Below are 25,313 nucleotides of genomic sequence, written 5' to 3'. Positions count from 1 at the left end.
AAAAACTAGCCGGGCGAGGTGGCGGCGCCTGTAGTCCCAGCTACTCGGGAGGCTGAGGCAGGAGAATGGCGTAAACCCGGGAGGAGGAGCTTGCAGAGAGCTGAGATCCCGCCACTGCACTCCAGCCTGGGCGACAGAGCGAGACTCCGTCTCAAAAAAAAAAGGGAGATTCATCTGCACTTTGGGAGGCCAAGCTGGAAGGATTGCTTGAACCGAGGAGTGTGAGATCAGCCTGGGCATCATAGTGAGACTCTGTCTCTACATAAAATTAAATTTAAAAATAAAATAAGGCCAGGTATGGTGGCTCACACCCGAAATCCCAGCACTTTGGGAGGCCGAGGCAGGCAGATCACTTGAGGTCACATGTTTGAGACCAGCCTGGCCAACATGGTGAAACCCTGTTTCTACTAAAAATACAAAAATTATCTGGGCATGGTGGCGCACACTTGTAAGCCCAGCTACTTGGGTGACTGAGGCACAAGAATTGCTTGAACCAGGGAGGTGGAGGTTGCAGTGGGCCGAGATCGCACCACTGCACTCCAGTCTGGGTGACAGAGATTGTGTCTCAAATAAAATAAAATGGAGACTCAAGAGGAGGGATCTGGTGGAGAAGGAGGTGCTGGCCAGTGGCAACTGCTGCCTCTCAGAGGGTGGAGAAACCACCAAGAAACCAGCGCCACTCCTGGAATCAGCTATGCCAGCACACAGCAGTGTTCTGTGGTTTGGCTGACAACAGGAAATATATCGTCCCTCCTTTTTTCCTCTCGGTCTGCAGTCTCCCTCAGCCTGTCCTACCAGGTTGAGCTAGGAGGGGGAAAATGTGGCTCGGAGCAGAGTTCAGAGGGTGGGTTTGGGGCTGAGAGACAATGGGGTGATTGGTTCAGTCCACCTCTTTGGTTCCTCTCACATGTACATGCTTCTGCACATACTTGAACTTGCATAGGATGGTGAAAAACGCTGGATGTGGTGGCTCAAGCCTATAATCCCAGCACTTTGGGAGGCCAAGGCAGGTGAATCACCTGAAGTCAGGAGTTCGAGACCAACCTGGCCAACATGATGAAACCCCGTCTCTACTAAAAATACAAAAAATTAGCCAGGCGTGGTGGCGGGCACCTGTAATCCCAGCTACTCTGGAGGCTGAGGCAGGAAAATCTCTTGAATTCAGGAGACAGAGGTTGCAGTGAGCCGAGATCATGCCACTGCACTTGAGCCTGGGCAACAAGAGCGAAACTCCATCTCGAAGAAAAAGGAAAAAAAAAGGATGGTGAAAAACAACTTCATGCCTCCACGGAACAAGATACAACTGCCCTTCTACAAGCAAATAAAATAAACACGAAGTGCCAAGTCATTGTATCCCTGTCTCGGAGACAGTCACTATTTCGGGGCTATGTTAATTGCTCCTAATTGCCAGGCTCACACCTGGAATCCCAGTACTTTAGGAGGCTGAGGTAGGAGGACTGCTTGAGGCCAGGAGTTCAAGACCAGGATGGGCAACATAGGCCCCATCTATACAATTTTTTTTTTTGAGACAGAGTGTCGCTCAGTCACCCAGGCTGGAGTGCAGTGGCATGATCTCGGCTCACTGCAAGCTCCGCCTCTGGGGTTCACGCCATTCTTCTGCCTCAGCCTCCCAAGTAACTGGGACTACAGGCGCCCACCACCACACCTGGCTAATTTTTTGCATTTTTAGTAGAGACGGGGTTTCACCGTGTTAGCCAGGATGGTCTCGATTTCCTGACCTCGTGATCCACCCGCCTCGGCCTCCCAAAGTGCTGGGATTACAGGCATGAGCCACTGCGCCTGGCCTACAATTTTTTTTTTTTTAATTAGCCAGGTGTGGTGACACATGCCTGTAGTTCCAGCTACTCAGGAGGCTGAGGTGGGAGGATCATTTGAGCCAAGGATTTCAGAGCTGCAGTGAGCTATGCTCTCTAGCCTGAGACACAGAGTGAGACATTGTCTCTTTTTTTTTTTTGAGACAGAATTTTGCTTTTGTTGCCCAGGCTGGAGTGCAATGGCATCATCTCAGCTCACTGCAACCTCTGACTCCCGGGTTCAAGCAATTCTCCTGCCTCAGCCTCCCGAGTAGCTGGGATTACAGGCGCCTGCCACCATGCCCAGCTAATTTTTGTATTTTTAGTAGAGACAAGGTTTTATCATGTTGGCCAGAATGATTTGATCTCCTGACCTCGTGATCTGCCCGGCTCGGCCTCCCAAAGTGCTGGGATTACAGGCGTGAGCCACTGTGCCCAGCCAGACCTGTCTCTTAAACAAACAAACAAAAAAATTGGCCAGGTACCATGGCCCACACCTGTAATCCCAGCACTTTGGGAGGTTGAGGCGAGAGGATTACTTGAGGCCAGGAGCTCAAGACCATCTTGGGCAATATAGCAAGAGCTGTCTCTACAAAAGAAAAAAATTTTTGTTAATTACTCCTAATTGGGTTGGTGTAAATACACAACACTTAGTTGGTGACGGGCAGCTCAGGCCACAGGGTCACTTGATGTCCCATGAACTAGGTGTTCCGTCTCTGCCAGGGCCCAGTAAAGAAGTTATTTGCAAAAGAGGACATGGATCTGCCCAAAACCCTGGAGTTCTGCATGGCCACAATCCAGCTGGGGCTTGCAGGAGGCTCTGATACAGCATCTGTACTGGCAGGAGATAATTCCAATATCACTGGATCTCCTCAGCCATAAAGCCTAGGTGGCAGCACAGAGCTAAATTTTTAATAAGAATCACACCATACAGAAAGATTTTCATCAGTAAAGCTTCCCCCTGGAGTAAACTGTTACTCTGTGAAGCCAGATTAATTCCTTGATCAGTTTTCTATATAGGGAAATTAAACTGCTTCTAAGTTTTCTATTTTCATTTTAATTTGTAGTTAAAACATACTTTCATTAAGATCATGGATTTCCCAGAATCTTTCTGAACTTATTCTGATTCAGAGGTCTGCCCAATTTAAAAAAAAAAAAAAAAAAAGATCAGGGCCGGGCGTGGTGGCCCACGCCTGTAATTCCAGCACTTTGGGAAGCCAAGGCGGGCGGATCACAAGGTCAGGAGATCGAGACCACGGTGAAACCCCGTCTCTACTAAAAATACAAAAAATTAGCCGGGCGCGGTTGTGGGCGCCTGTAGTCCCAGCTACTCGGGAGGCTGAGGCAGGAGAATGGCGTGAACCCGGCAGGCGGAGCTTGCAGTGAGCCGAGATCGCGCCACTGCACTCCAGCCTGGGCGACAGAGCGTGACTCCATCTCAAAAAAAAAAAAAAAAAAAAAAAAAAAAAAAAAGATCAGGGCCGGGCGTGGTGGCCCACGCCTGTAATTCCAGCACTTTGGGAAGCCAAGGTGGGCAGATCACCTGAGGTCAGGAGTTTGAGACCAGTCCAGCCAATATGGTGAAATCCCGTCTCTACTAAAATACAAAAATGAGCCAGGCATGGCGGCGGGTACCTGTAATTCCAGCTACTCAGGAGGCAGAGGCAGGAGAATCACTTGAACCCAGTAGGCAGAGGTTGTAGTGAGCCAAGATCATGCCACTGCACTCACTCCAACCTGGGCAACAGAGTGAGGCTCTGTCTCAAAAATAAATAAATAAATAAAAATAAAATATTGGCCAGGTGTAGTAGCTCATTCGTGTAATCCCAGCACTTTGGGAGGCCGGGGCAGGTGGATCACATTCAAGGCTGCAGGGAGCTATGATTGCGCCACTATACTCCAGCCTGGGCAACACAGCAAGGAACCCTGTCTCAAAAAAAAAAAATAAGAAAAAAAAATATTCTTGGCCAGGAGCGGTAGCTCACACCTATAGACCCAGGTACTTGAGAGGCTGAGGTGAAAGGATTGCTTGAGCCTGGGAGGTCAAGGCTGCAGTGAACTGATGTGATGGTACTGCTCTCCAGCCTGGGCTGGGTGACAGAGCAAGATCCTGTCTCAAAGAAATAACAAATTATTGGGTTGTTTTTTGCCCAAGATTGGACTACTGTTTCATTGCTTCTACTCACATTTCATTCTGATAACTTTACACACATTGTACTATCTACGCAATTGGCAAATCAAGAGCAAAACATTCTCAAAATATGCCCTGCTGGCCAGCATGGTGGCCAACGCCTATAATCCCAGCACTTTGGGAGGCCGAGGCTGGTGGATCATCTGAGGTCAAGAGTTTAAGACCAGCCTGGCCAATATAGTGAAACCCTGTCTCTACTAAAAATACAAAAATTAGGCTGAGTGTGGTGGCTCACGACTGTAACCCAGCACTTTGGGAGGCTGAGGCAGGAGAATCGCTTGAACCCGGAAGGCAGAGGTTGCAGTGAGCTGAGATCATGCCATTGCACTCCAACCTGGGCAACAAGATTGAAACTCCGTCTCAAAAAAAAAAAAAAAAAACTAGCTGGGTGTGGTGGCAGGCACCTGTAATCCCAGCTACTGGGGAGGCTGACGCAGGAGAATCACTTGAATCCAGGAGGCAGAGATTGCAGTGAGACAAGATGGCACCACTGTACTCCAGCCTGGGTGACAGGGTGAGACTCCATCTCAAAAAACAAAACAAAACAAAAAAATGCCCTGCTTTGCTCAGTTGGGATGTACAGCTAACAAGCCCTCACCCCACCCCCTTTTTTTTGAGACAGGGTCTTGCTCTGTCGCCCAGGCTGGAGTGCAGTGGTGCTATCTCGGCTCACTGCAACCTCCGCCTCCCAGATTCAAGCAATTCTCATGCCTCAACTTCTTGAGTAGCTGGAATTATAGGCCTGCACCACAAAGCCCGGCTAATTTTTGTATTTTTGGTAGAGACAGGGTTTTGCCATATTGGCCATGCTGGTCTCAAATTCCTGGGCTCAAGTGATCTGCCCGCCTCAGCCTCCCAAAGTGCTGGGATTACAAGTGTGAGCCACCATGTCCAGCCACAAGCCCATATTTTTATTTTTATTTTTTTTAATTAATTTATTTATTTTGTTGAGACGGAGTCTCGCTCTGTCTCCCGGGCTGGAGTGTAGTGGCCGGATCTCAGCTCACTGCAAGCTCCGCCTCCCGGGTTTACGCCATTCTCCTGCCTCAGCCTCCCAAGTAGCTGGGACTACAGGCGCCCACCACCTCGCCCGGCTAGTTTTTTGTATTTTTTTTTAGTAGAGACGGGGTTTCACTGTGTTAGCCAGGATGGTCTCGATCTCCTGACCTCGTGATTCGCCCGTCTCGGCCTCCCAAAATGCTGGGATTACAGGCTTGAGCCACTGCGCCCGGCCAAGCCCATATTTTTAAAAGATGGCTTTGGGTTATGCCATAGGGTTCTTGAACTAGATAGACCATGAAGATGGATAAGGATGTGACAGCCCAGTGCTGGAAAGCCTTGCAGTGCTGGTTTCGCTATCACAGATCACAGGACAAGAGCAAACATCCAGTTTCCTTTTTGTTTTTGTTTTTTGTTTTTGTCTTTGTTTTTGAGACAGGGTCTCGCTCTGTCACCCAGACTGCAATGCACTGGTGTGATCACAGCTCACTGCAGCCTGGACCTCTCTGGGCTCAGGTGATCCTCCCACCTTAGCATTCCAGGTAGCTGGGACCATAGGTGTGCACCACCACGCCTGGCTAATTTTTCATATTTTTTATAGAAACAGGGTTTCACCCAGGCTGGTCTCAAACTCCTGGGTTCAAGTGACCCTCCCAATGTGCTGGGATTATAGGCATGAGCCAATGTGCATAGCCAAAAATACGCTTTTTTAAAAAATGTTTTATTTTAACTTATTTTTCGAGATGGAGTTTCACTCTTGTTGCCCAGGCTGAAGTGCAATGGTGCGATAGCTCACTGCAACCTCTGCCTTTTGGGTTCAAGACATTCTCCCACCTCAGCCTCCCAAGTAGCTGGGATTACAGGGATGAACCACCACACCCGGGTGCTTTTGTATTTTTAGTGGAGACAGAGTTTCACCCTGTTGCCCAGGCTGGTCTTAAGCCCCTGGGCTAAAGTGATCCACCCACTTTGGCCTCCCGAAGTGCTGGAATTAAGGTGTGAGTCTCCATGCCTGGCCCAGACATACACTTTCTTACTGCCATGTGGCTGCACAACTGCCCCGTGCCAGGACCATGCTGTGCACTGAAGAACCGAAACTGAGTTTTGAAGGCCTGCAGAAGACAGGATGGGATGGGGGATGCTGGAGGCCAGAAGAGATTGGGCAGAACCCAGGCAAGGGCAGCGGGGATGGAGTGGCAGCTCCCAGCTGGATCAAGCCCCACGCAAAGACTTAAAAGTTAGACTCTGTGGCTGGGTACGGTGGCTCACGCCTGTAATCTCAGCACTTTGGGAGGCTGAGGCGGGTGAATCACAAGGTCAGGAGTTTAAGACCAGCCTGACCAACATGGTGAAACCCCATCTCTACTAAAAATACAAAAATTAGCTGGGCGTGGTGGTGCGTGCCTGTAGTCGTAGCTACTGAGGAGGCTGAGGCAGGATAATTGCTTGAACCCTGGAGGCAGAGATTGCAGTGAGCTGAGATCATGCCCTGCACTCCAGCCTGGGCAACAAAGCGAGACTCCATCTCTAAGTAAGTAAGTAAGTAAATAAATAAATAAATATGCAGATGCCCTAAATATAAAAAAGGAAAAGCTTTTAAAAAGCCAGATGATGCTCTATTTCTGAGGATTGTGGACCACATAATTCTGACCAACATTCTCTCTGAAAAGAGCTGGAAAAAGAGAGAGAGACACATACATATATACATGGGGTGGGGGTGTGTGTGTGTGTGCGCGCACGCGCATACAGGTGAATTCTAGCACAGCATTACAGGGCCAAGATCAGTAGAAGAAGGAAACCTGGGCCCAGTGCGGTGGCTCACGCCTGTAATCCCAGCACTTTGGGAGGCCAAGGCGGGCAGATCACGAGGTCAGGAGATCGAGACCATCCTGGCTAACACGGTGAAACTGCAACCTCTTAGCAGAAAATTTTCTGCTAAAAATACAAAAAATTAGCCAGGCGTGGTGGCGGGCACCTGTAGTCCCAGCTACTCGGGAGGCTGAGGCAGGAGAACGGCGTGAACCCAGGAGACAGAGCTTGCAGTGAGCCATGATAGGGCCACTGCACTTCAGCCTAGGCGACGAGCGAGACTCCATCTCAAAAAAAAAAAAAAAAAGAAGAAGAAGAAGGAGGAAACCCGGAGAAGTGACCCAGCATTTCAAGGCTTTTCTCCTTGGTGGATCTGCTAATTCTGGTAGGGGCATCTGAGAAGCTGTCAAAGCTGCTCCTGGTTCACAGGGATATGGAACAAATATTGAAGATCAGGTTGTACCAGGGAAGGGCCCCGGCAAAGCCTCTGTGCTTAGGGTTGGGATCCTGAGGGAGCACATGCCGGGTGGCAGGATGAGCCAAAACAGACCAGACCTCCGAAAGGACTGGAGTCCAGTTTTGAGTCATCTTAGTCCCTGACTGGACTAAGGTGATTTAGGATTGCTGGTGTCCCTAGCCTCCTGCCAGTAACAGTCATAAATCCGTTCTGAAGGAATAGAGTACTATCCTTAGCCTTAAATCACCACTCCAATTCCTCAAACACAATGTTCAGTAGACAATCAACACAAACCAGGCAGAGACAGCCAGACATTCTGATTTTAAGCAATCAGAAGTAGATGACACCAAGCATGAAAGTTGCTTGCCAAAAACTAAACCTGAATCCCAGCAGCTTACAGGAAACACTGAGAATAGAGGAACAGGGGAAATGGTACATGGAGATCCAACCAGCCACACCCAGAAAGGGGAAACTGCAGAGGTCAAACGACTCTGTTTCTTCAACAAAAAAGTGGCGAGGGGGAAAACATGGGAGAAAGAGCTGTTATTATTATTATTTTAGATGGAGTCTCACTCTGTCACCCAGGATAGAGTACAGTGGTGAGATCTTGGCTCACTGAAACCTCTGCCTTCCAGGTTCCAGTGATTCTCCTGCCTCAGCCGCCCCAGTAGGTGGGACTGCTGGCACGTGCCACCATGCCCGGCTAATTTTTGTATTCTTAGTAGAGATGGGGTTTCACCATGTTGGCCAGACTGGTCTTGAACTCCTGATCTCAGTTGATCCACATGCCTCGGCCTCCCAAAGTGCTGGGATTAGAGGCATGAGCCACCACGCCCGGCCCACTATTATTTTTATCATTATTTTTGAGACAGGGACTTCCTCTGTTGCCCAGTCTGCAGTGTGCACTAACATGATCTCTGCTCACTGTAGCCTCAACCTCGCGGGCTCAAGCAATCCTCCCACCCCAGCCTCCCAAGTAGCTGGAACTAGAGGCAGGAGACACCATGCCTGGCTAATTTTTTTTTGTATTTTTTGTAGAAACGGTGTTTTGTCATGTTCCCATGAAGGGAGCTGTTATAAATTTAAGGAACATTTAGAAACCAAATGCAAAACCCCGCACTTTGGGAGGCCGAGGCGGGCGGATCACAAGGTCATGAAATCGAGGCCATCCTGGCTAAAATGGTGAAACCCTGTCTCTACTAAAAATACAAAAAAACTAGCCGGGCGTAGGTGGTGCACGCCTGTAGTCCCAGCTACTCAGGAGGCTGAGGCAGGAGAATGGTGTAAAACCTGGGAGGCGGAGCTTGCAGTAAGCTGAGATCACACCACCGCACTCCAGCCTGGGCAACAGAGCGAGACTCTGTCTCAAAAAAAAGAAAAAGAGCCGGGCTCGGTGGCTCAAGCCTGTAATCCCAGCACTTTGGGAGGCTGAGACTGGCGGATGACGAGGTCAGGAGATCGAGACCATCCTGGCTAACACGGTGAAATCCCGTCTCTACTAAAAAATACATAAAACTAGCCGGGCGAGGTGGTGGGCGCCTGTAGTCCCAGCTACTCGGGAGGCTGAGGCAGGAGAATGGTGTGAACCCGGGAGGCGGAGCTTGCAGTGAGCTGAGATCCGGCCACTGCACTCCAGCCTGGGCGACAGAGCGAGACTCCATCTCAAAAAAAAGAAAAAGAAAAAGAAACCAAATGCAATGTGAGGACCTGTGGGGATCCTGATTGTAACTAACAGCAAAAATGCATTTATATGACAGTTACAGACATTTAAACATTGACTGATATAAAGGAATATGTACGTGAGAGAGAAAGAGAATGATATTGTGGTTTGGTTTTCAAAAGAGAGAATTCTTATCTCTTAAAAGTAAAGACATTCATATTTGTGGATGGAATTCATGTTTGGCATTTGCTTTAAATACTCCAGTGAAGGAAGGAGAAATGAGAGCAGATAATAGTGAAACAAGAGATTGGTTTCATGTTAATAACTGATGAAAATGAATGAAGGTTACATGAGTATTTTTTTACTTGTGTTTCTCCTTTTAAATATGTTTACAATTTTTTTTTCTTTTTTTCTTTTTTTTTTTTTTGCTGAGACAAAATCTCACTCTGTCACCCAGGCTGGAGTGCAGTGGCAAAATCTCGGCTCACTGCAACCTCTGCCTCCCAGGTTCAAGGGATTCTCCAGCCTCGGCCTCCCGAGTAGCTGGGGCTACAGGTGTGTGCCACCACACCCAGCTAATTTTTGTATTTTTAGTACAGACAGGGTTTCACCATGTTGGCCAGGATGGTCTCAATCTCTTGACCTCGTGATCCACTCACATCGGCCTCCCAAAGTGCTGGGATTATAGGCGTGAGCCACCGCGCCAGGCCATGTTTACAATTTTTGTAATAAAATTATAGGTATATAAGGAAACACTACAGACATATGAGAACAAAAGACGATCTGACTAAAAACCAGGAGGAAAAAATGGAAAATAGCCATAGAAGATATAAGCCAAGGCTGGGTGTGGTGCCTCACGCCTGTAATTCCTGCACTTTGGGAGGCCGAGGTGGGCAGATCACACGGTTGGGAGATCGAGACCATCCGTGTTAAGGATCACAAGGTCAGGAGGTTGAGACCACCCTGGTTAACATGGTGAAACCCCACCTCTACTAAAAATACAAAAAATTAGCTGGGCGAGATGGCAGGTGCCTGTAGTCCCAGTTACTCGAGAGGCTGAGGCAGGCAAATGGCATGAACCCGGGAGGCGGAGCTTGCAGTGAACCGAGATCGCACCACTGCACTCCAGCCTGGACGACAGAGCAAGACTCCATCTCAAAAAAAAAAAAAAAAGAAAAAGAAAAAGAAAGAAAAAAAGAAGATATAAGCCAAGGCAGGATGATCACTTGAGCCCAGGAGTTCAAGACCAGTCCAGGTAACAAAGTGAGATCTCGTCTCTACAAAAATAAAATTGAGAAAAAGAGGATACAGATAACGGAGTTAGTAAATATAAATTGAAAAATAAATATGGATCCAGCATGGTGGCTCACAGCTGTAATCCCACACTTTGGGAGGCCAAGGCAGATGGATCACTTGAGCTCAGGAGTTTGAGACCAGCCTGGCCAACATGGTGAAACCCCATCTCTACTAAAAATACAAAAATTAGCCACGCGTTGGTGGCAGGCACCTGTAACCCCAGCTACTCAGGAGGCTGAGGCAGGAGAACCACTTGAATCTGGGAGGCGGAGGAAGTGGTGAGCCAAGATCGTGCCACTGTACTCCAGCCTGAGTGACAGAGCAAGATGCCATCTCTAAATAAATAAATAAACATAATGCATTCAAGAAAAGAAAACACGGCCGGGCGTGGTGACTCACGCCTGTAATCCCAGCACTTTGGGAGGCCAAGGCGGGCGGATCACAAAGTCAGGAGATTAAGACCATCCTGGCTAACACGGTGAAACCCCGTCTCTACTAAAAATACAAAAAAATTAGCCGGGCATGGTGGCGGGTGCCTGTAGTCCCAGCTACTTGGGAGGCTGAGGCAGGAGAATGGCGTGAACCCGGGAGGTGGAGCTTGCATTGAGCGGAGATTGCGCCATTGCACTCCAGCCTGGGTGACAGAGCGAGACTCTGTCTCAAAAAAAATAATAATAAAATAAAATTTAATTTAAAAAAGAAAAGAAAACACAAGACTGGGAATTTAACCAATAACTATAATAGAAACTATAAAAAAAGAAGCAGGCCAGACACAGTGGCTCATGCCTGGAATCTCGGCACTTTGCGAGGCCGAGGCAGGAGGATTGCTTGAGCCCAGGAGTTTGAGACCAGCCTGGGCAACATAATGAGATCTCATTGCCATAAAAATTTTTTTTTAATTAGCCAGATATGGTGGCATGCATCCGGAATCCTAGCTAGTAAGGAGGTTGAGGCTGCAGTGAGCTATGATTGTGCCACTGTACTGCAACCTGCGCGAGAAAGCAAGACCGTCTTTTTTTTTTTTTTTTTTTTTTTTGAGACGGAGTCTCGCTCTGTCGCCCAGGCTGGAGTGCAGTGGCCAGATCTCAGCTCACTGCAAGCGCCGCCTCCCGGCTTCCCGCCATTCTCCTGCCTCAGCCTCCCGAGTAGCTGGGACCACAGGCGCCGCCACCTCGCCCGGCTAATTTTTTTGTGTTTTTAGTAGAGACGGGGTTTCGCCGTGTTAGCCAGGATGGTCTCGATCTCCTGACCTTGTGATCCGCCCGTCTCGGCCTCCCAAAGTGCTGGGATTACAGGCTTGAGCCACCGCGCCCAGCCGCAAGACCGTCTTAAAAAAAAAATCTTATAAACACTACTGAGGAAGAAAGTGGTACGTTGTGTGAGGGTTTCTTTCTTTCTTTCTCTCTGTCTTTCTCTTTCTTTTCTTTTCTTTTCTTTTTTTTTTTTTTTTTTTTTTTTTTGAGACGGAGTCTTGCTCTGTCACCCAGGCTGGAGTGCAGTGGCACTATCTCAGCTCACTGCAAGCTCTGCCTCCCGGGTTCACGTCATTCTCCTGCCTCAGCCTCCCGAGTAGCTGGGACTACAGGCACCCACCCCCACGCCTGGCTAATTTTTTGTATTTTTAGTAGAAACAGGGTTTCACTGTGTTAACCAGGATGGTCTTGATCTCCTGACCTCGTGAGCCAGCTGCCTCGGCCTCCCAAAGTGCTGGGATTACAGATGTGAGCCACTGCACCCAGCTTGCTTGCTTGCTTGCTTGCTTGCTTTTTCTTTCTTTCTTTTCTTTCTCTTCTTCTTTCTTTCTCTCTCTCTTTCTTCTTTCTTTTTCTTTCTTCTTTCCTTCTTTCTCTTTCTTTCTCTTTCTTTCTTTCTCTCTGTCTTTCTTTCTTTCTTTCCTTCTTTTTTTTTGATGAAGTCTTGCTCTGTTGCCTAGGCTGGAGTGCAGTGGCGCCATTTTGGCTCATTGCAACTGCTACCTCCCAGGTTCAAGCAATTCCCCTGCCTCAGCCTCCCGAGGTAGCTGGGATTACAGACACCTGCCACCACACCCAGCTAATTTTTGTATTTTTAGTAGAGATGGGTTTTCGCCATGTTGGCCAGGCTGGTCTCGAACTCCTGACCCCAGGTGATCCACCTGCCTTGGCTTCCCAAAGTACTGGGATTACAGTCCTGAGCCACTATGCCCAGCTGTGTGAGGGCATTTTCAACTGTCCATCTGTCAGCTCTTAGGACACATTCCCAGAAGAATGAAAAGATAGTTTATGTAGAAATACATGTGAAGTGTCATTAGTGGAAAAAACATTTTTTAAACAAAGTGTGTAACCATATTTAGCTGTATAAGAGAAATTTATTTGTGTACACAGTATAAAGTTAATTTTTTTTTTTTTTTTTTGAGACAGAGTTTCACACTTGTTGCCCAGGCTGGAGTGCAATGGCACGATCCTCCACATCCCGGGTTCAAGTGATTCTCCTGCCTCAGCCTCCCGAGTACCTGGGATACAGGCATGTGCCACCATGCCTGCCTAATTTTGTATTTTTAGTAGAGACGGGGGGGGGGGGTTTCACCATGTTGGTCAGGCTGGTCTCGAACTCCTGACCTCAGGTGATCCACCTGCCTCGGCCTCCCAACCTGCTGGGATTATAGGCCTGATCTACCGCACCCCGCCTAAAGTTAATTTTTTCAAGGATTTAAATACATCTTTTGTTAGGTTTTTAAAATAAAAGCAGATTGAGTCAAGTTTATTGAAACTTTATATTGAGGGAAAGAATATGCTAATTTGACATTTTGGAGAAGTTTCATTGCAAGCGTTTGTTGTCCCAGCTTAGAGATTGGTGGGTGAGGTCTGTGTGTGTCATTTCCATGTTCCAAAACGGTAAGCTTTATCTTACGTTATTTTTGGTGGATGTTGACTTAGTTCATGAATGTTGTCACTTCTAAATGTGGACAGTTGGGCTGGAAGATGACACAGCGTCTTTCGGAGCCTAGTAATCCCTGCCAAGCCCCCATCAGTCATATTTCTAAATGAAGACATTATTTTTTTCACATTTCCTTGGAAGAAAATCAAGCAGCTATTAAAGTCATGGTCACCGGCGTCATGTTGTGACATCAAAAGGTACTAGTGAGTTAAATAAGGATGGGGAATTGTATGTATGAAACCTATATCAACATATCAAAATACAAGTGCTTCACTTCAGGTTGTGTGAATCCTCTCCACTTTCCTCCATTTTCCTTTCTTTTTTTTTTTTTTTTTTTTTTTTGAGACGGAATTTCTCTCGTCACCCAGTCTGGAGTATAATGGCACGATCTCAACTCATTGCAACCTCTGCCTCCTGGGTTCAAGCGATTCTTCTGCCTCAGCCTCCCAAGTAGCTGAGATTACAGGCATCTGCCATTTTGCCCAGCTAATTTTTGTATTTTTTGTAGAGACCGGATTTCACCATGTTGGCCAGGCTAATCTTGAACTCCTGATCTCAGGTGATCCACCCGCCTCAGCCTCCCAAAGTGCTGGGATTACAGGCGTGAGCATCCATGCCAGGCCGCCTCCATTTTCAAATTGTGTTTAAGGCTGGGAGCGGTGATTCATGCCTGTAATCCCAGAACATTGGGAGGCCGAGGCAGGCAAATCATTTGAGGCCAGGAGTTCAAGACGAGTCTGGCCAACATGGAGAAATCCTGTCTCTACTAAAATACACCAAAGAATATATATATATTAGCCAGACATGGTGGTGCATGCTTGTAATCACAGCTACTCAAGTGGCTGAGGCATGAGAATCAAGAATCGCTTGATCTGGGAGGCAGAGGTTGAAGTGAGCCAAGATTGCACCACCGCACTCCAGCCTGGGCAACAGAGTGAGACTCTGTCTCAAAAAAAAAGAAATAACGGCCAGGCGTAGTGGCTCACATCTGTAATCCCAGCACTTTGGGAGGCCGAGGCGGGCGGATCATGAGGTCAGGAGATCGAGATCATCCTGGCTAACATGGTGAAACCCCGTCTCTACTAAAAATACAAAAAATCATCCAGGCGTGGTGGCGGGCATCTGTAGTCCCAGTTACTCAGGAGGCTGAGGCAGGAGAATGGTGTGAACCTGGGAGGTGGAGCTTGCAGTGAGCCTAGATCGTGCCACTATACTCCAGCCTGGGTGACAGAGCGAGACTCCGTCTCAGAAAAAAAAAGAAATCAAATTGTGTTTACTATATTCTATTATATATATATTTATTTATTTATTTTGAGACAGAGTCTCGCCCTGTTGCCTAGGCTGGAGGGCAGTAACTCAATCTCAGCTCACTGTAACCTCCACCTCTCAGGTTCAAGCAATCCTCCTGCCTCAGCCTCCCAAGTAGCTGGGATTACAAGCATGCACCACCACGCCCGGCCTATATTTGCATATATATATATGTATATATATATATATATTTTTTTTTTTTTTTGAGACAGAGTCTTGCTCTGTTGACTAGGCTGGTGTGCAATGAGGCGATCTTGGTTCACTGCAACCTCTGCCTCCCAGGTTCAAGCTATTCTCCTGCCTCAGCCTCCTGAGTAGCTGGGATTACAGGCAGGCATCACCATGCCTGGCTAATTTTTGTATTTTTAGTAGAGACGGGGTTTCATCATGTTGGCCAGGCTGGTCTCAAACGCCTAACCTTGTGATCTGCCTGCCTTAGCCTCCCAAAGTACTGGGATTATAGGTGTGAGCCACTGCGCCTAGCCGACACCTTTTTTAAAAATTTTTTTTTGAGACAGAGTCTCACTCTGTCGCCCAGTCTGGAGTGCAGTGGCACAACCTCTGCTCACTGCAAGTTCTACCTCCCGGGTTCACGCCATTTTCCTATTCTCCTGCCTCAGCCTCCTGAGTAGCTGGGACTACAGGCGCCTGCAACCACGCCTGGCTAATTTTTTTAATTTTTAGTAGAGACGGGGTTTCACCGTGTGAGCCAGGATGGTCTCGATCTCCCAACCTCGTGATCCACCCGCCTCGGCCTCCCAAAGTGCTGGGATTACAGGCATGAGCCACCGCGCCCAGCCTGACACTTTTTTTTGAGACGGAGTCTCGCTCTGTTGCCAGGCTGGAGTGCAGTGGTGCAATCTCGGCTCACTGCAATCTCCACCTCCCAGGTTCAAGGAATTCTCCTGCCTCAGACTCCCGAGTACCTGGAATTACAGGCACATGCCACCACACCCAGCTAACTTTTGTACTTAGTAGAGATGGGGTTTCACCATGTTAGCCAGGATGGTCTCTATCTCCTGACCTCAGGTGATCTGCCCCCACTTGACCTCTCAAAGTGTTGGGATTACAGGCGTGAGCCACCTCGCCTGGCTAACACTTTTTTCATTGCAAGATTTTGTAGCCGGGCACTGTGGCTCACACCTGTAATCCCAGCACTTTGGGAGGCCAAGGCGGGAGGATCACGAGGTCAGGAGATCAAGACTATCCTGGCTAACATGGTGAAACCCCGTCTCTACTAAAAATATAAAAAATTAGCCGGGCATGGTGGCGGGCGCCTGTAGTCCCAGCTACTAGGGAGGCTGAGGCAGGAGAATGGCATGAACCGGGAGGCGGAGCTTGCAGTGAGCCGAGATGGTGCCACTGCACTCCAGTCTGGGCGACAGAGCGAGACTCTGTCTAAAAAAAAAAAATATTTTGTAAAACAGCTGGGTGTGGTGGCTCACGCCTGTAATCCCAGTACTTTGGGAGGCTGAGGCAGGATGATCACTTGAGCTCTGGAGTTTGAGACCAGCCTGAGCAACATGGCAAGACCCCATCTCTACAAAAAGTAGATAAATTAGCCTGGCGTGGTGGTGCACACCTGTAGTCCCAGCTACTCAGGAGGCTGAAGTGGGAAGATGGCTTAAGGTGGGAAGATGGCTTGAGCCAGGGAAGCAGACAGAGGTTGCAGTGAGCTGAGATTGCACCACTGTGCTCCAGCCCGGGGGACAAAGCGAGACCCTGCCTGAAAAAAAAAAAAGAAGACTTTGTCAGTGAAAGAAGGACTATATTGATTTACAACCTGGCATGAGCTTATGTTGCTAAGGGCCAGCAGTGGTTAGTGGACAGCACTTGGAATCGCACTGTTGTGTAATATAACAATGAAAATGCCCGTTGCTAGGATAGGTAGTGACTATAGGCTTATGTGGGACTGGGGCCTGGCAGCACTGCCCCAGGGCACCCACATGGCTGTATACCTGCTACGCCCCTCCTGGCCCTACTGCCTCCCAGAGCTCTCCAAGACCCCTTCCTGTGGCCTGAAACCCTATGATCATCACTGTCAGAAGCAAATAACGTGATTCCTTCTAACAGAGACAGGCTCTCAGCAAGTGGGAGCAGCCCTCCAAGCGGAGGGCTAGACCGTGGGCCATCCAGCACTGGGCTCTCATCCTCATTAAGCTGAGCAGATGAATGCATGGGGGATGTTTCTGCTGGGCTCGGACATGGGCCTGTTTGCAGAAGGGCTTCTCCAAGGCCACTTCTCTGAATCAGGGGCCCCTTCTCCTCTCTCCCAACACTCTACCCTAGGTAGAGGTTCAAAAGGTCCAGGACACTGTGGAGAACCAGATGCTGATCATCGCCGCTGACAGTGAAAAGCACCAGGGCCGGGTGGCCTTTCTCTCGATAAGGCTGGCCCACCCCACCCCAGGCCCAGGCTCCCCAGCGCCCTGCATCGGGCTGCAGGGACTTCTCAGGACTTGGAGTGGATGGTGTGGGACCAGGCAGGCAGGGATAGGATTCCTACATGGGCTCCGGGCTGTGACAGTCGGGTTGCTGGAGTGGAGCTCACAGACGCCTCTCTCCACACCCCACAACATCCAGAAACTGATCCAGCCAATGCGAGGTGAGGTGAACACCCGCTTCTCAGAGATCATCCAGGAGGTCGAACAGCTGCAGATGCAGATCTTGGGTTTCGTGGAGAAAGAGGAAGCGGCCGCCCTGGGGATACTGAGCAGCTCTATTCAGCAGAGCCACAACCGGTTCCTGAAGCTGGAGGCAGACACTCTGCTCATCAACCAAAGCGACCGGCAACTTCTGCAGGCAAGGTCCCACCCCTCTGCCTCTGGCTCAGGCCCCATCACAACTTCCACTCTCCCTCCACCCACAAACACGTCAGATCTCGGTCAGGTGTGGTGGCTCATGCCTGTAATCCTAACACTTTGAGAAGCCGAGGCGGGAGGATCACCGGAGGTCAGGAGTTTGAGATCAGCCTGACCAACATGGTGAAATCCCATCTCTACTAAAAATACAAAATTTAGCCAGGCGTGGTGGCAGGCGCCTACTTAGGAGGCTGAAGCAAGAAAATCGCTTGAACCCTGGAGACAGAGGTTGCAGTGAGCCAAGATCATACCATTGCACTCCAGCCTGGGCAACAAGAGTGCAACTGTGTCTCAAAAAAAAACACACACACTAGATCAGCCTTTAGGGTGCATCACTGTGTCCATTCCCCTGCCTCAGGGAGCCTCCCCATTCCAGGTCTTCTGTCTCGAGCTTGCACCAACACCCTTGGCTTTCTCCACTTCAGAGCTCAGCCTTACCCTAACTTTCCTGCCTTGGTTTCCCTGGAACACATGGGATTCCAGGCATCTAACACAGTCTAAGTTTCTCCAGATTTCCCTGGATCGTGGCTGAGAGTGAGGCCAGAACAATCTATATAGCCTGGAATGAAATCCCTTTTCCAGCCCAGGAGGTGGAGGTTGCAGTGACCCAAGACTGCACCATTGGACTCCAGTCTGGGCAACAAACTAAGACCCTGTCTCAAAAAACAAGAATCGTGAAATCCCTTTGGCTTCCCCAATCCTGGCCTGGCCCTGAAGCCTGGACTGATGCTGCTGTAAGTAGCCGGTGGGGCCAAGCAGCAGCCTTTTCAGGACGGGGTCCGGACTAGAGTTCCCTGTGCTTGGGAACTCCAGCTTCCTTTAAGCTGCCATCATACCCTGGGCAGATGTCTAGGGCAACCGCTCACCTTGTCCCCTGTGCACAATGGGAAGCATTTGGCAATGGCTTTTATTAAGCAGTTCAAGGCGCAACTAAAATACTCCCATCATTTTCTGAAAATCCCCTTTGCCTAATGCACACTAGGCCACAGTGGCCAAGTCCTTGGCAAAGCCCTGACCTCTGATGTCCAAACAGCTAGGAGGAGGAAAAGGAGATGCCCAGGTTTGGAAAGGGGGAGCTTCTGCTCCACAGGCCCATGACTCTGGAGGCCTCTGGGCCCCTGGCATCTGTGTGGTTCCTGGCTAACAGGTGGTACCTCTGGCCCCTCCCTGCATCCAGGAGATCCTCTGACTGAAGCAGTTCTCAGCCTGCATGGAACCCCTGATGGGCATCAACTGTGAGGAAACGCAGAGCTTCCCCTAGCTGCCAGAGACCTGGTTGAGCTCTGGACCCGGCTGCTGGACGTGGGCCTCAGCTTCTTCAACCAGCTCTCAAAGTGCTGGGATTACAGGATTACAGGTGTGAGCCACCGTGCCTGGCATTTTTTTTTTTTTTTTTTTTTTTAAAACAGAGTCTTGATCTGTCTCCCAGGCTGGAGTAGTGCAATGGCATCATTTCGGCTCACTGCAACCCCCACCTCCTGGGTTCAAGTAATACTCCTGCCTCAGCCTCCCGAGTAGCTGGGACTACAGGTGCCCGCCACCATGTCTTGCCATTTTTTTGGTATTTTTGTTAGAGATGGAGTTTCACCATGTTGGTCAGGCTGGTCTTGAACTCCTGACCTCAAGTGATCCATCCGCCTTGGACTCTCAAAGTGCTGGGATTACAGGCATGAGCCACCTCACCGGGCCCCCACTCAGTCTTGTGTGCCTGAACAAATACAAAGGGAGATGATGTTAGGGTCTGATGGCGGGGGAGGAGGGCGACTTTGGGCAGCACCCACTCACTCTCCAGGCTGTGTCTGAGCATCAGGCTGAATGTGTGGACAGGAGCGTGGATGGAAGCATCCCCTGACTTGTATGCAAATGCCTTGCAACCCAGCGTCCTGCCCTGAATGAAGGCTGCTGATCTGGCTTCCCCATCGCCACCCTACAGGTTACTGCAACCTGAACTTTGACCCCACTACAGCCGGTGATGTTCCTGCTCTAGGAGACCCGCTCCATGCTGAACCTGGGGATCCTCCTGGAGCCCCTGCCAGGGGGCGGCCCCTTCCTAGGCTTCAAGCAGTGGCCGCAGGTGCTGTGCTCCCGCGGCCTGTCCGAGGGCCACCACTACTGGGAGGTGGAGGTGTCCAATTCGTGGGTGTGCCTGGGAGTCACCTACCGCCGCAGCTCCCCGCTCGGCGGCCGCCCGCGCCGCAGCGTGGTCTACCTGCAGAGCCGCAACCCCTACTCGTGGTGCCTGGAGTGGGACTCGCTCAAGTTATTGGTGTGGCACGACAATGCGCAGACCGTGCTGCACGGAGCTTACCACCGCACGCTGGGCGTGGCGCTCGACTGCGGCGCCCGCTGCTTGTCCTACGGCCTGGCGGGTGGCGCCAGCCTCTTCTATCATTTCCTGACTGCCTTCCTCGAGCCGCTCTACCCCGCGGTCATGGTCAGCAGCGGCGCCTCGGTCACGCTCAAGCGGCGCCCGGAGCCCAAGCCTCCCGTGGCAGCCCCCCATAAATAAACCTGAACTTATCTAAGCGCTGGCTAGCGCGCCAGGAGGGTCCCCGGCCCTGCAGGATCCCACCTCCCAAAACGCGGGCGACCCTTTCTCGCCACAGCCACAGGAGGGCTCTAATCCGGCTAGAGTTACCCCAGGGACGGGGGACAGTCCCTGTGGCCTTGTGGGTGGGGGATTCCTGACTGCGGTGCACAGCCCACTCCCAAACCCCATCCCAGCAGAGTCCCCTGGCTTTGGTTCTCCAGGCTGGTCTTCGCCGGTGGCGCTGAGGCCTGTCCCAAAGGCTTTGATGTTTGAGAGTGGGCAACGTTTGAGCCAGGTGGTCAGACTGAGAGATGGCGCCAGATGGATTGGGGTACGGGTGGGCTGTCTGAGTGGCTTCATTGTCGCCTGAGAGGTTAAACTGGAGGAGCCCAGGCCTACCTCAGATCCAAAAATGATGGGCTGGGGACCCAAGCCCAGGCAAGGGTGGGGCTGCTGCCCCTGCTGCCCAGAGCAGAGCTGCTCACTCAGCTGGTGTTTTACAGCCTAGAGGGGGTGTCACGCTGTCGTGGGTGGGTAAACCTTAAACCCCCTCCACCCTGCTGAATGCTGCTAAAAGCTGCTCCCCCATCCCCAGCCATCACCAACCCACTCAGCTCTCAGAAGGTAGCACTGCTCACTGCAGAGGGACTACGTACATATCCAGGCCTCTGCCATCCAACCAGAGGCTGAACCCAGGCCGAAACACTGCCAGGGGACCCTGGCCAGGCCATGACTGAGAACTCAGCTCCTCCGTCTGGGGAAGCCGAAGATTTGGGCACACCATGGAGCCACCTCCACATTTCCAGCCTCAACCAGTCACTTGTTCCTGTGGCTTCTCAAGCGAGGGCTCTCAGCGAGGTTAATGATTGGCTCTGAAGAGGAACTGATACAAATCATGGAAGAAAAAAATCCCAAGGGCAATGCATTCCAGAACCAGCCCACATGGTGCCCCAGGGGTGTTCCTGAATTCCGTCTCCACCTGGTGTGTTCCGGGAAAAATTAGTGACCTGGGTTTTTCCTTCGAGGTGGTCATTTTGGAGCCAGGAGGGCACGGGGGGAGCAGAGTGTGCTCTGAAGGTTGGCGGGAGTGGCGGGGGGGGGCTCCTCTGAGGAAGCCCTGGCTGCAGCCTCGTAGTGGCCTTTGCTCAGCTCTGATCCCAATGACTCATTCCCCACAGGCTGCTGCCCCTGTGAAGTAAGGAATGAGCTTGAATTCTTTGCCCTTTATTGAAAGACCTTTCACCCAAAACCCACGTCTTGCCTCCCCATCCCACAGTCTTCCTCTTGGCACCAGTGGCCACAGGCTTCTGCAGAGAAGGGCTCAGGTCAGGAAATGCTGAAAAGGTGAATGCATGACCCAAGTGGATAGCAGCGGCCACATACATCTCAGAGTCTTCCCACATCACGGGGCTGGCAGGGACGGGGGCTTCCTCGCCAAGTCCTCCCAGCTCTGAAAGACACTTGGTGGCAGGATGGTGCGTGACACCCTCAGGCACACATCCAAATGTCCGGGGGATGATACTTGCTCTCAAACAGCTGTTCCTTATTTGGGGGAGTCCTGGGCCCCCATAGGTCCACAGTGGTAGTCCTGAGGATCCTGAAACTCTTTTCAGTACTCCTACGAGCCAGATGGCAAGCAGGCCCACGTTTCAAGGAGGCAGGTTAGCAAACCGAATGTCAGGGTGTCTGGTCTCTGCCTAGCCTGTTCCTGGAGAAATTAGTGACCCAGGTTTCAGCCTGTGCTTCATGGGGGAAAACATCACGGGGGGGCAGGCAACGGTGGCGCATGACTCTAATCTCAGCATTTTGGGAAGCTGAAGCAAGAGGATCACTTGAGCCTAGGAGATCCAGGCCAGCCTGGGCAATTAGGTGGGTGTGGTGGCACACATCTGTGGTCCCACTACTTGGGAGGTTGAGGCGGGAGGATTGCTTGAGCCTAGGAGGTTGAGGCTGTGCAGTGAGCTGTAATCATGCCACTGCACTCCAGCCTGGGTGACAGAGGGAGACCCTGCTTAAAAAACAAAACAAAGGCCGGGCGCGGTGGCTCAAGCCTGTAATCCCAGCACTTTGGGAGGCCGAGACGGGCGGATCACGAGGTCAGGAGATCGAGACCATCCTGGCTAACACGGTGAAACCCCGTCTCTACTAAAAAATACAAAAATCTAGCCGGGTGAGGTGGCGAGCGCCTGTAGTCCCAGCTACTCAGGAGGCTGAGGCAGGAGAATGGCGTGAACCCGGGAGGCGGAGGTTGCAGTGAGCTGAGAGTCCAGCCTGGGTAACAGAGCGAGACTCCGTCTCAAAAAAAAAAAAAAAACAAAAAAAAACAAAAAAACAAAAAAAAAAATCACAGAGGGGCTCTTTGGGGACAGCAAGTTCAGCCAGTGCTCATGAATAACCCACAGCAGTGGACCATGCCCCTCCCTTTTCCCCCACTGTGGGGCCCAGGGCAGGGACTGTCCCTGAATGCCACCCACTCACTCTTCCGGCCCTGCTTTAGCACTCAGGCTAAATCCAAACAGGTTGTAAACAAATCTGCCTCCAAGGATTATTTGAAAAAGGTTTCCGGCTGGGCGCAGTGACTCACGCCTGTAATCACAGCACTTTGAGAGGCCGAGGCAGGTGGATCACAAGGTCAGGAGTTCAAGACCAGCCTGGCCAAGACGGTGAAACCCCGTCTATACTAAAAATACAAAAAACTTAGCCAGGTGTGGTGGCGGGCACCTGTAATCCCAGCTAGTAGGGAGGCTGAGGCAGAGAATTCCTCGAATCCGTGAGGCGGGGATTGCAGTGAGCCAAGATAGTGCCACTGCATGCCAGCCTGGGCGACAGAGCCAGACTCTATCTCAAAAAAAAAAAAAAAAAAAAAAGTTTCCGCTTTTTTTTTTTTTTTTGAGACGGAGTCTGGCTCTGTCGCCCAGGCTGGAGTGCAGTGGCTGGATCTCAGCTCACTGCAAGCTCCGCCTCCCGGGTTTGCGCCATTCTCCTGCCTCAGCCTCCCGAGTAGCTGGGACTACAGGCGCCCGCCACCTCGCCCGGCTATTTTTTTGTATTTTTTAGTAGAGACGGGGTTTCACCGTGTTAGCCAGGATGGTCTCGATCTCCTGACCTCGTGATCCGCCCGTCTCGGCCTCCCAAAGTGCTGGGATTACAGGCTTGAGCCACCGCGCCCGGCCAAGTTTCCACTTTTATATTATTCCTTGTAAAAGACTCTATTCATATATTACTTGGGTAATTATTAAATTAACAAAATCTTGTGCTTTTTCTGAGACAGGATCTCATTCTCATTGCCCAGGCTGTAGTGCAGTGGCATGATCACAGTTCACTGCAGCCTCAACCTCCTGGGCTCAAGCGATCCTCCCACCTCAACCTCCTGAGTAGCTGGGACCACAGTCACAGGTCACCATGCCAGGCTAATTTTTCATTTGTTGTAGAGATGGGGTATCACTGTGTTACCCAGGCTGGTCTGCATTTCTGACTATAAAAGTAATTTTGCATTTATGTAATGTACTTCCATAGTGCCTACAATGTGCCAGCCACCATTCATAGCAAATAGAATGTTAATAAGCATGAACTTGCCAGGCGAGGTGGTTCACGCCTATAATCCCAGCACTTTGGGAGGCCAAGGCTGGCAGATCACCTGAGGTCAGGAGTTCAAGACCACCCTGGCCAACATGGGTTGGCCTAGTATCCCTACTAAAAATACAAAAATTACAGGCCGGGCGCGGTGGCTCAAGCCTGTAATCCCAGCACTTTGGGAGGCCGAGGCGGGTGGATCACGAGGTCAGGAGATCGAGACCATCCTGGCGAACATGGTGAAACCCCGTCTCTACTAAAAAAATACAAAAAACTAGCCGGGTGAGTTGGCGGGCGCCTGTAATCCCAGTTACTCGGGAGGCTGAGGCAGGAGAATGGCGTAAACCCGGGAGGCGGAGCTTGCAGTGAGCTGAGATCCGGCCACTGCACTCCAGCCCAGGCGACAGAGCGAGACTCCGTCTCAAAAAAAAAAAAAAAAAAAAAAAAAAAAAAATTATGCAGGCGTGGTGGTGTGCGCCTATAATCCCAGCAACTTGGGAGGCTAAGGTAGGAGAATCGCTTGAACCCGGGAGGTGGAGGTTGCAGTGAGCCAAGATCACACCACTGTACTCCAGCATGTGGACAGAGGGAGACTCCGTCTCAAAAAAAAAAAATTACAAACTCATTCAATTCTTTATAACTCTACCAATATGCATCATTAATTATCCCCATTTGTATGGATGAGGAAACTGAGGGATGACAGGATAAAGGACTTGCCGAGGTCATGAAGATATGCAAGTTAGGAAGCCAGGATTCAAACCCAGATAGTCTGCTTTTTTAATCACTGTAGTACACCACTTCTCCTATAATGCATATACTGTAGAAAATCTACACAACATAGAAACACATAAAATAAAAGCTGCTGGGCATGGTGGCTCATGGCTGTAATCCCAGCACTTTGGGAGGCTGAGGCAGGTGGATCACTTGAGGCCAGGAGTTCAAGACCAGCCTGGCCAACATGGCGAAACCCCATCTCTACTAAAAATACAAAAAATTAGCTGGGTTTGGTGGCGTGTGCCTGTAGTCCCAGCTATTCGGGAGGCTGAGGCAGGAGAATGGCAAGAACCCAGGAGGCAGAGGTTGCAGTGAGCAGAGATTACACCATTGCACTCCAGCTTGGGCAACAGAGTGAGACTCCTGTCTCGAAAAAAAAAAAAAAAAAAACAAAAAAAAAACACCCATAATCCTACCCCCAAAAGATAGCCTCTCCTGCAGTATTTCCCTGCAGTCTATAACAGACAGAGCAATGTAGCAGCTGAAAATGTAGGAAGCTAGAAGACAGAGTAACAGGTCATATGGTACTTTTTTTTTTTTAAGAGATGAAGTCTCACTATGTTGGCCAGGCTGGTCTGGAACTCCTGAGCTCAAATGATCCACCTCAGCCTCCCTAAGTACTAGGATTACAGGCATGAGCCACCATAACCAACCTGAGCCACCACACCCAGCCATATGGTACATTTTCACCAGTATCCATACTATGCATATTTTCCCAAATTACTGTCAAAACAGAAAAAGGACTTGTTTATTTTAATCATGAGACAAAAACAGCTTGTTCACTGGTGGCATAATATTATTAATACATCCTACAAATCTGTCCAATAGCTTTGTTTTGTCCTTAATCTCTTCCCTGGTTCCCAGTAGAGGTGGGTGACAAGAGGCAGCCCAGTCAAAGCCATATATGTTGCTTCCTCGATGTGACTCCAAGTTTGACCCAGACTCAGGAGGGTCCAAGTAGAGCCAAAGAACCTGGAGGCATCCCATCATCCCATTTTCACAGGTGGGGAGGAAGCAGGGGGCAAGACTAGATGGCAGGTGACTGGGGAAGGAGCCTTTAACTCTTCCCTCCCCACACGGGCAGTGTGCTCAGGGCTGGGCTGGAAGGGAGAGGGTGTCTGTGGG

The 25,313-nt window shown here is 50.2% G+C and overlaps 1 protein-coding gene across 11 annotated transcripts in view; it reads right to left on the bottom strand.

Moving 5' to 3' along the window:
- Nucleotides 1-25,313, bottom strand: part of ATP5PD (ATP synthase peripheral stalk subunit d) — a 221,631-nt gene that overhangs the window by 26,037 nt on the left and 170,281 nt on the right. The window contains exon 1 of one of the 11 annotated variants that reach the window (XM_050764486.1): nucleotides 19,862-19,865. The exons of 8 other annotated variants lie outside the window; for them this stretch is intronic. The gene's annotated coding sequence lies outside the window, so the exon portion shown is untranslated. Of the gene's footprint in view, nucleotides 1-18,998; nucleotides 19,003-19,806; nucleotides 19,811-19,861; nucleotides 19,866-25,313 lie in introns of those variants that run through there. 2 more of the 11 variants (XM_050764471.1, XM_050764482.1) reach the window with 2 other exon arrangements.

This window comes from Macaca thibetana, chromosome 16 (genome assembly GCF_024542745.1).
Source record: "Macaca thibetana thibetana isolate TM-01 chromosome 16, ASM2454274v1, whole genome shotgun sequence".
NCBI classification, from domain to species: Eukaryota; Metazoa; Chordata; class Mammalia; order Primates; family Cercopithecidae; genus Macaca; species Macaca thibetana.
Note: the sequence above shows the minus strand (reverse complement) of the source record. Positions and strands in the feature narration are given on the sequence as shown.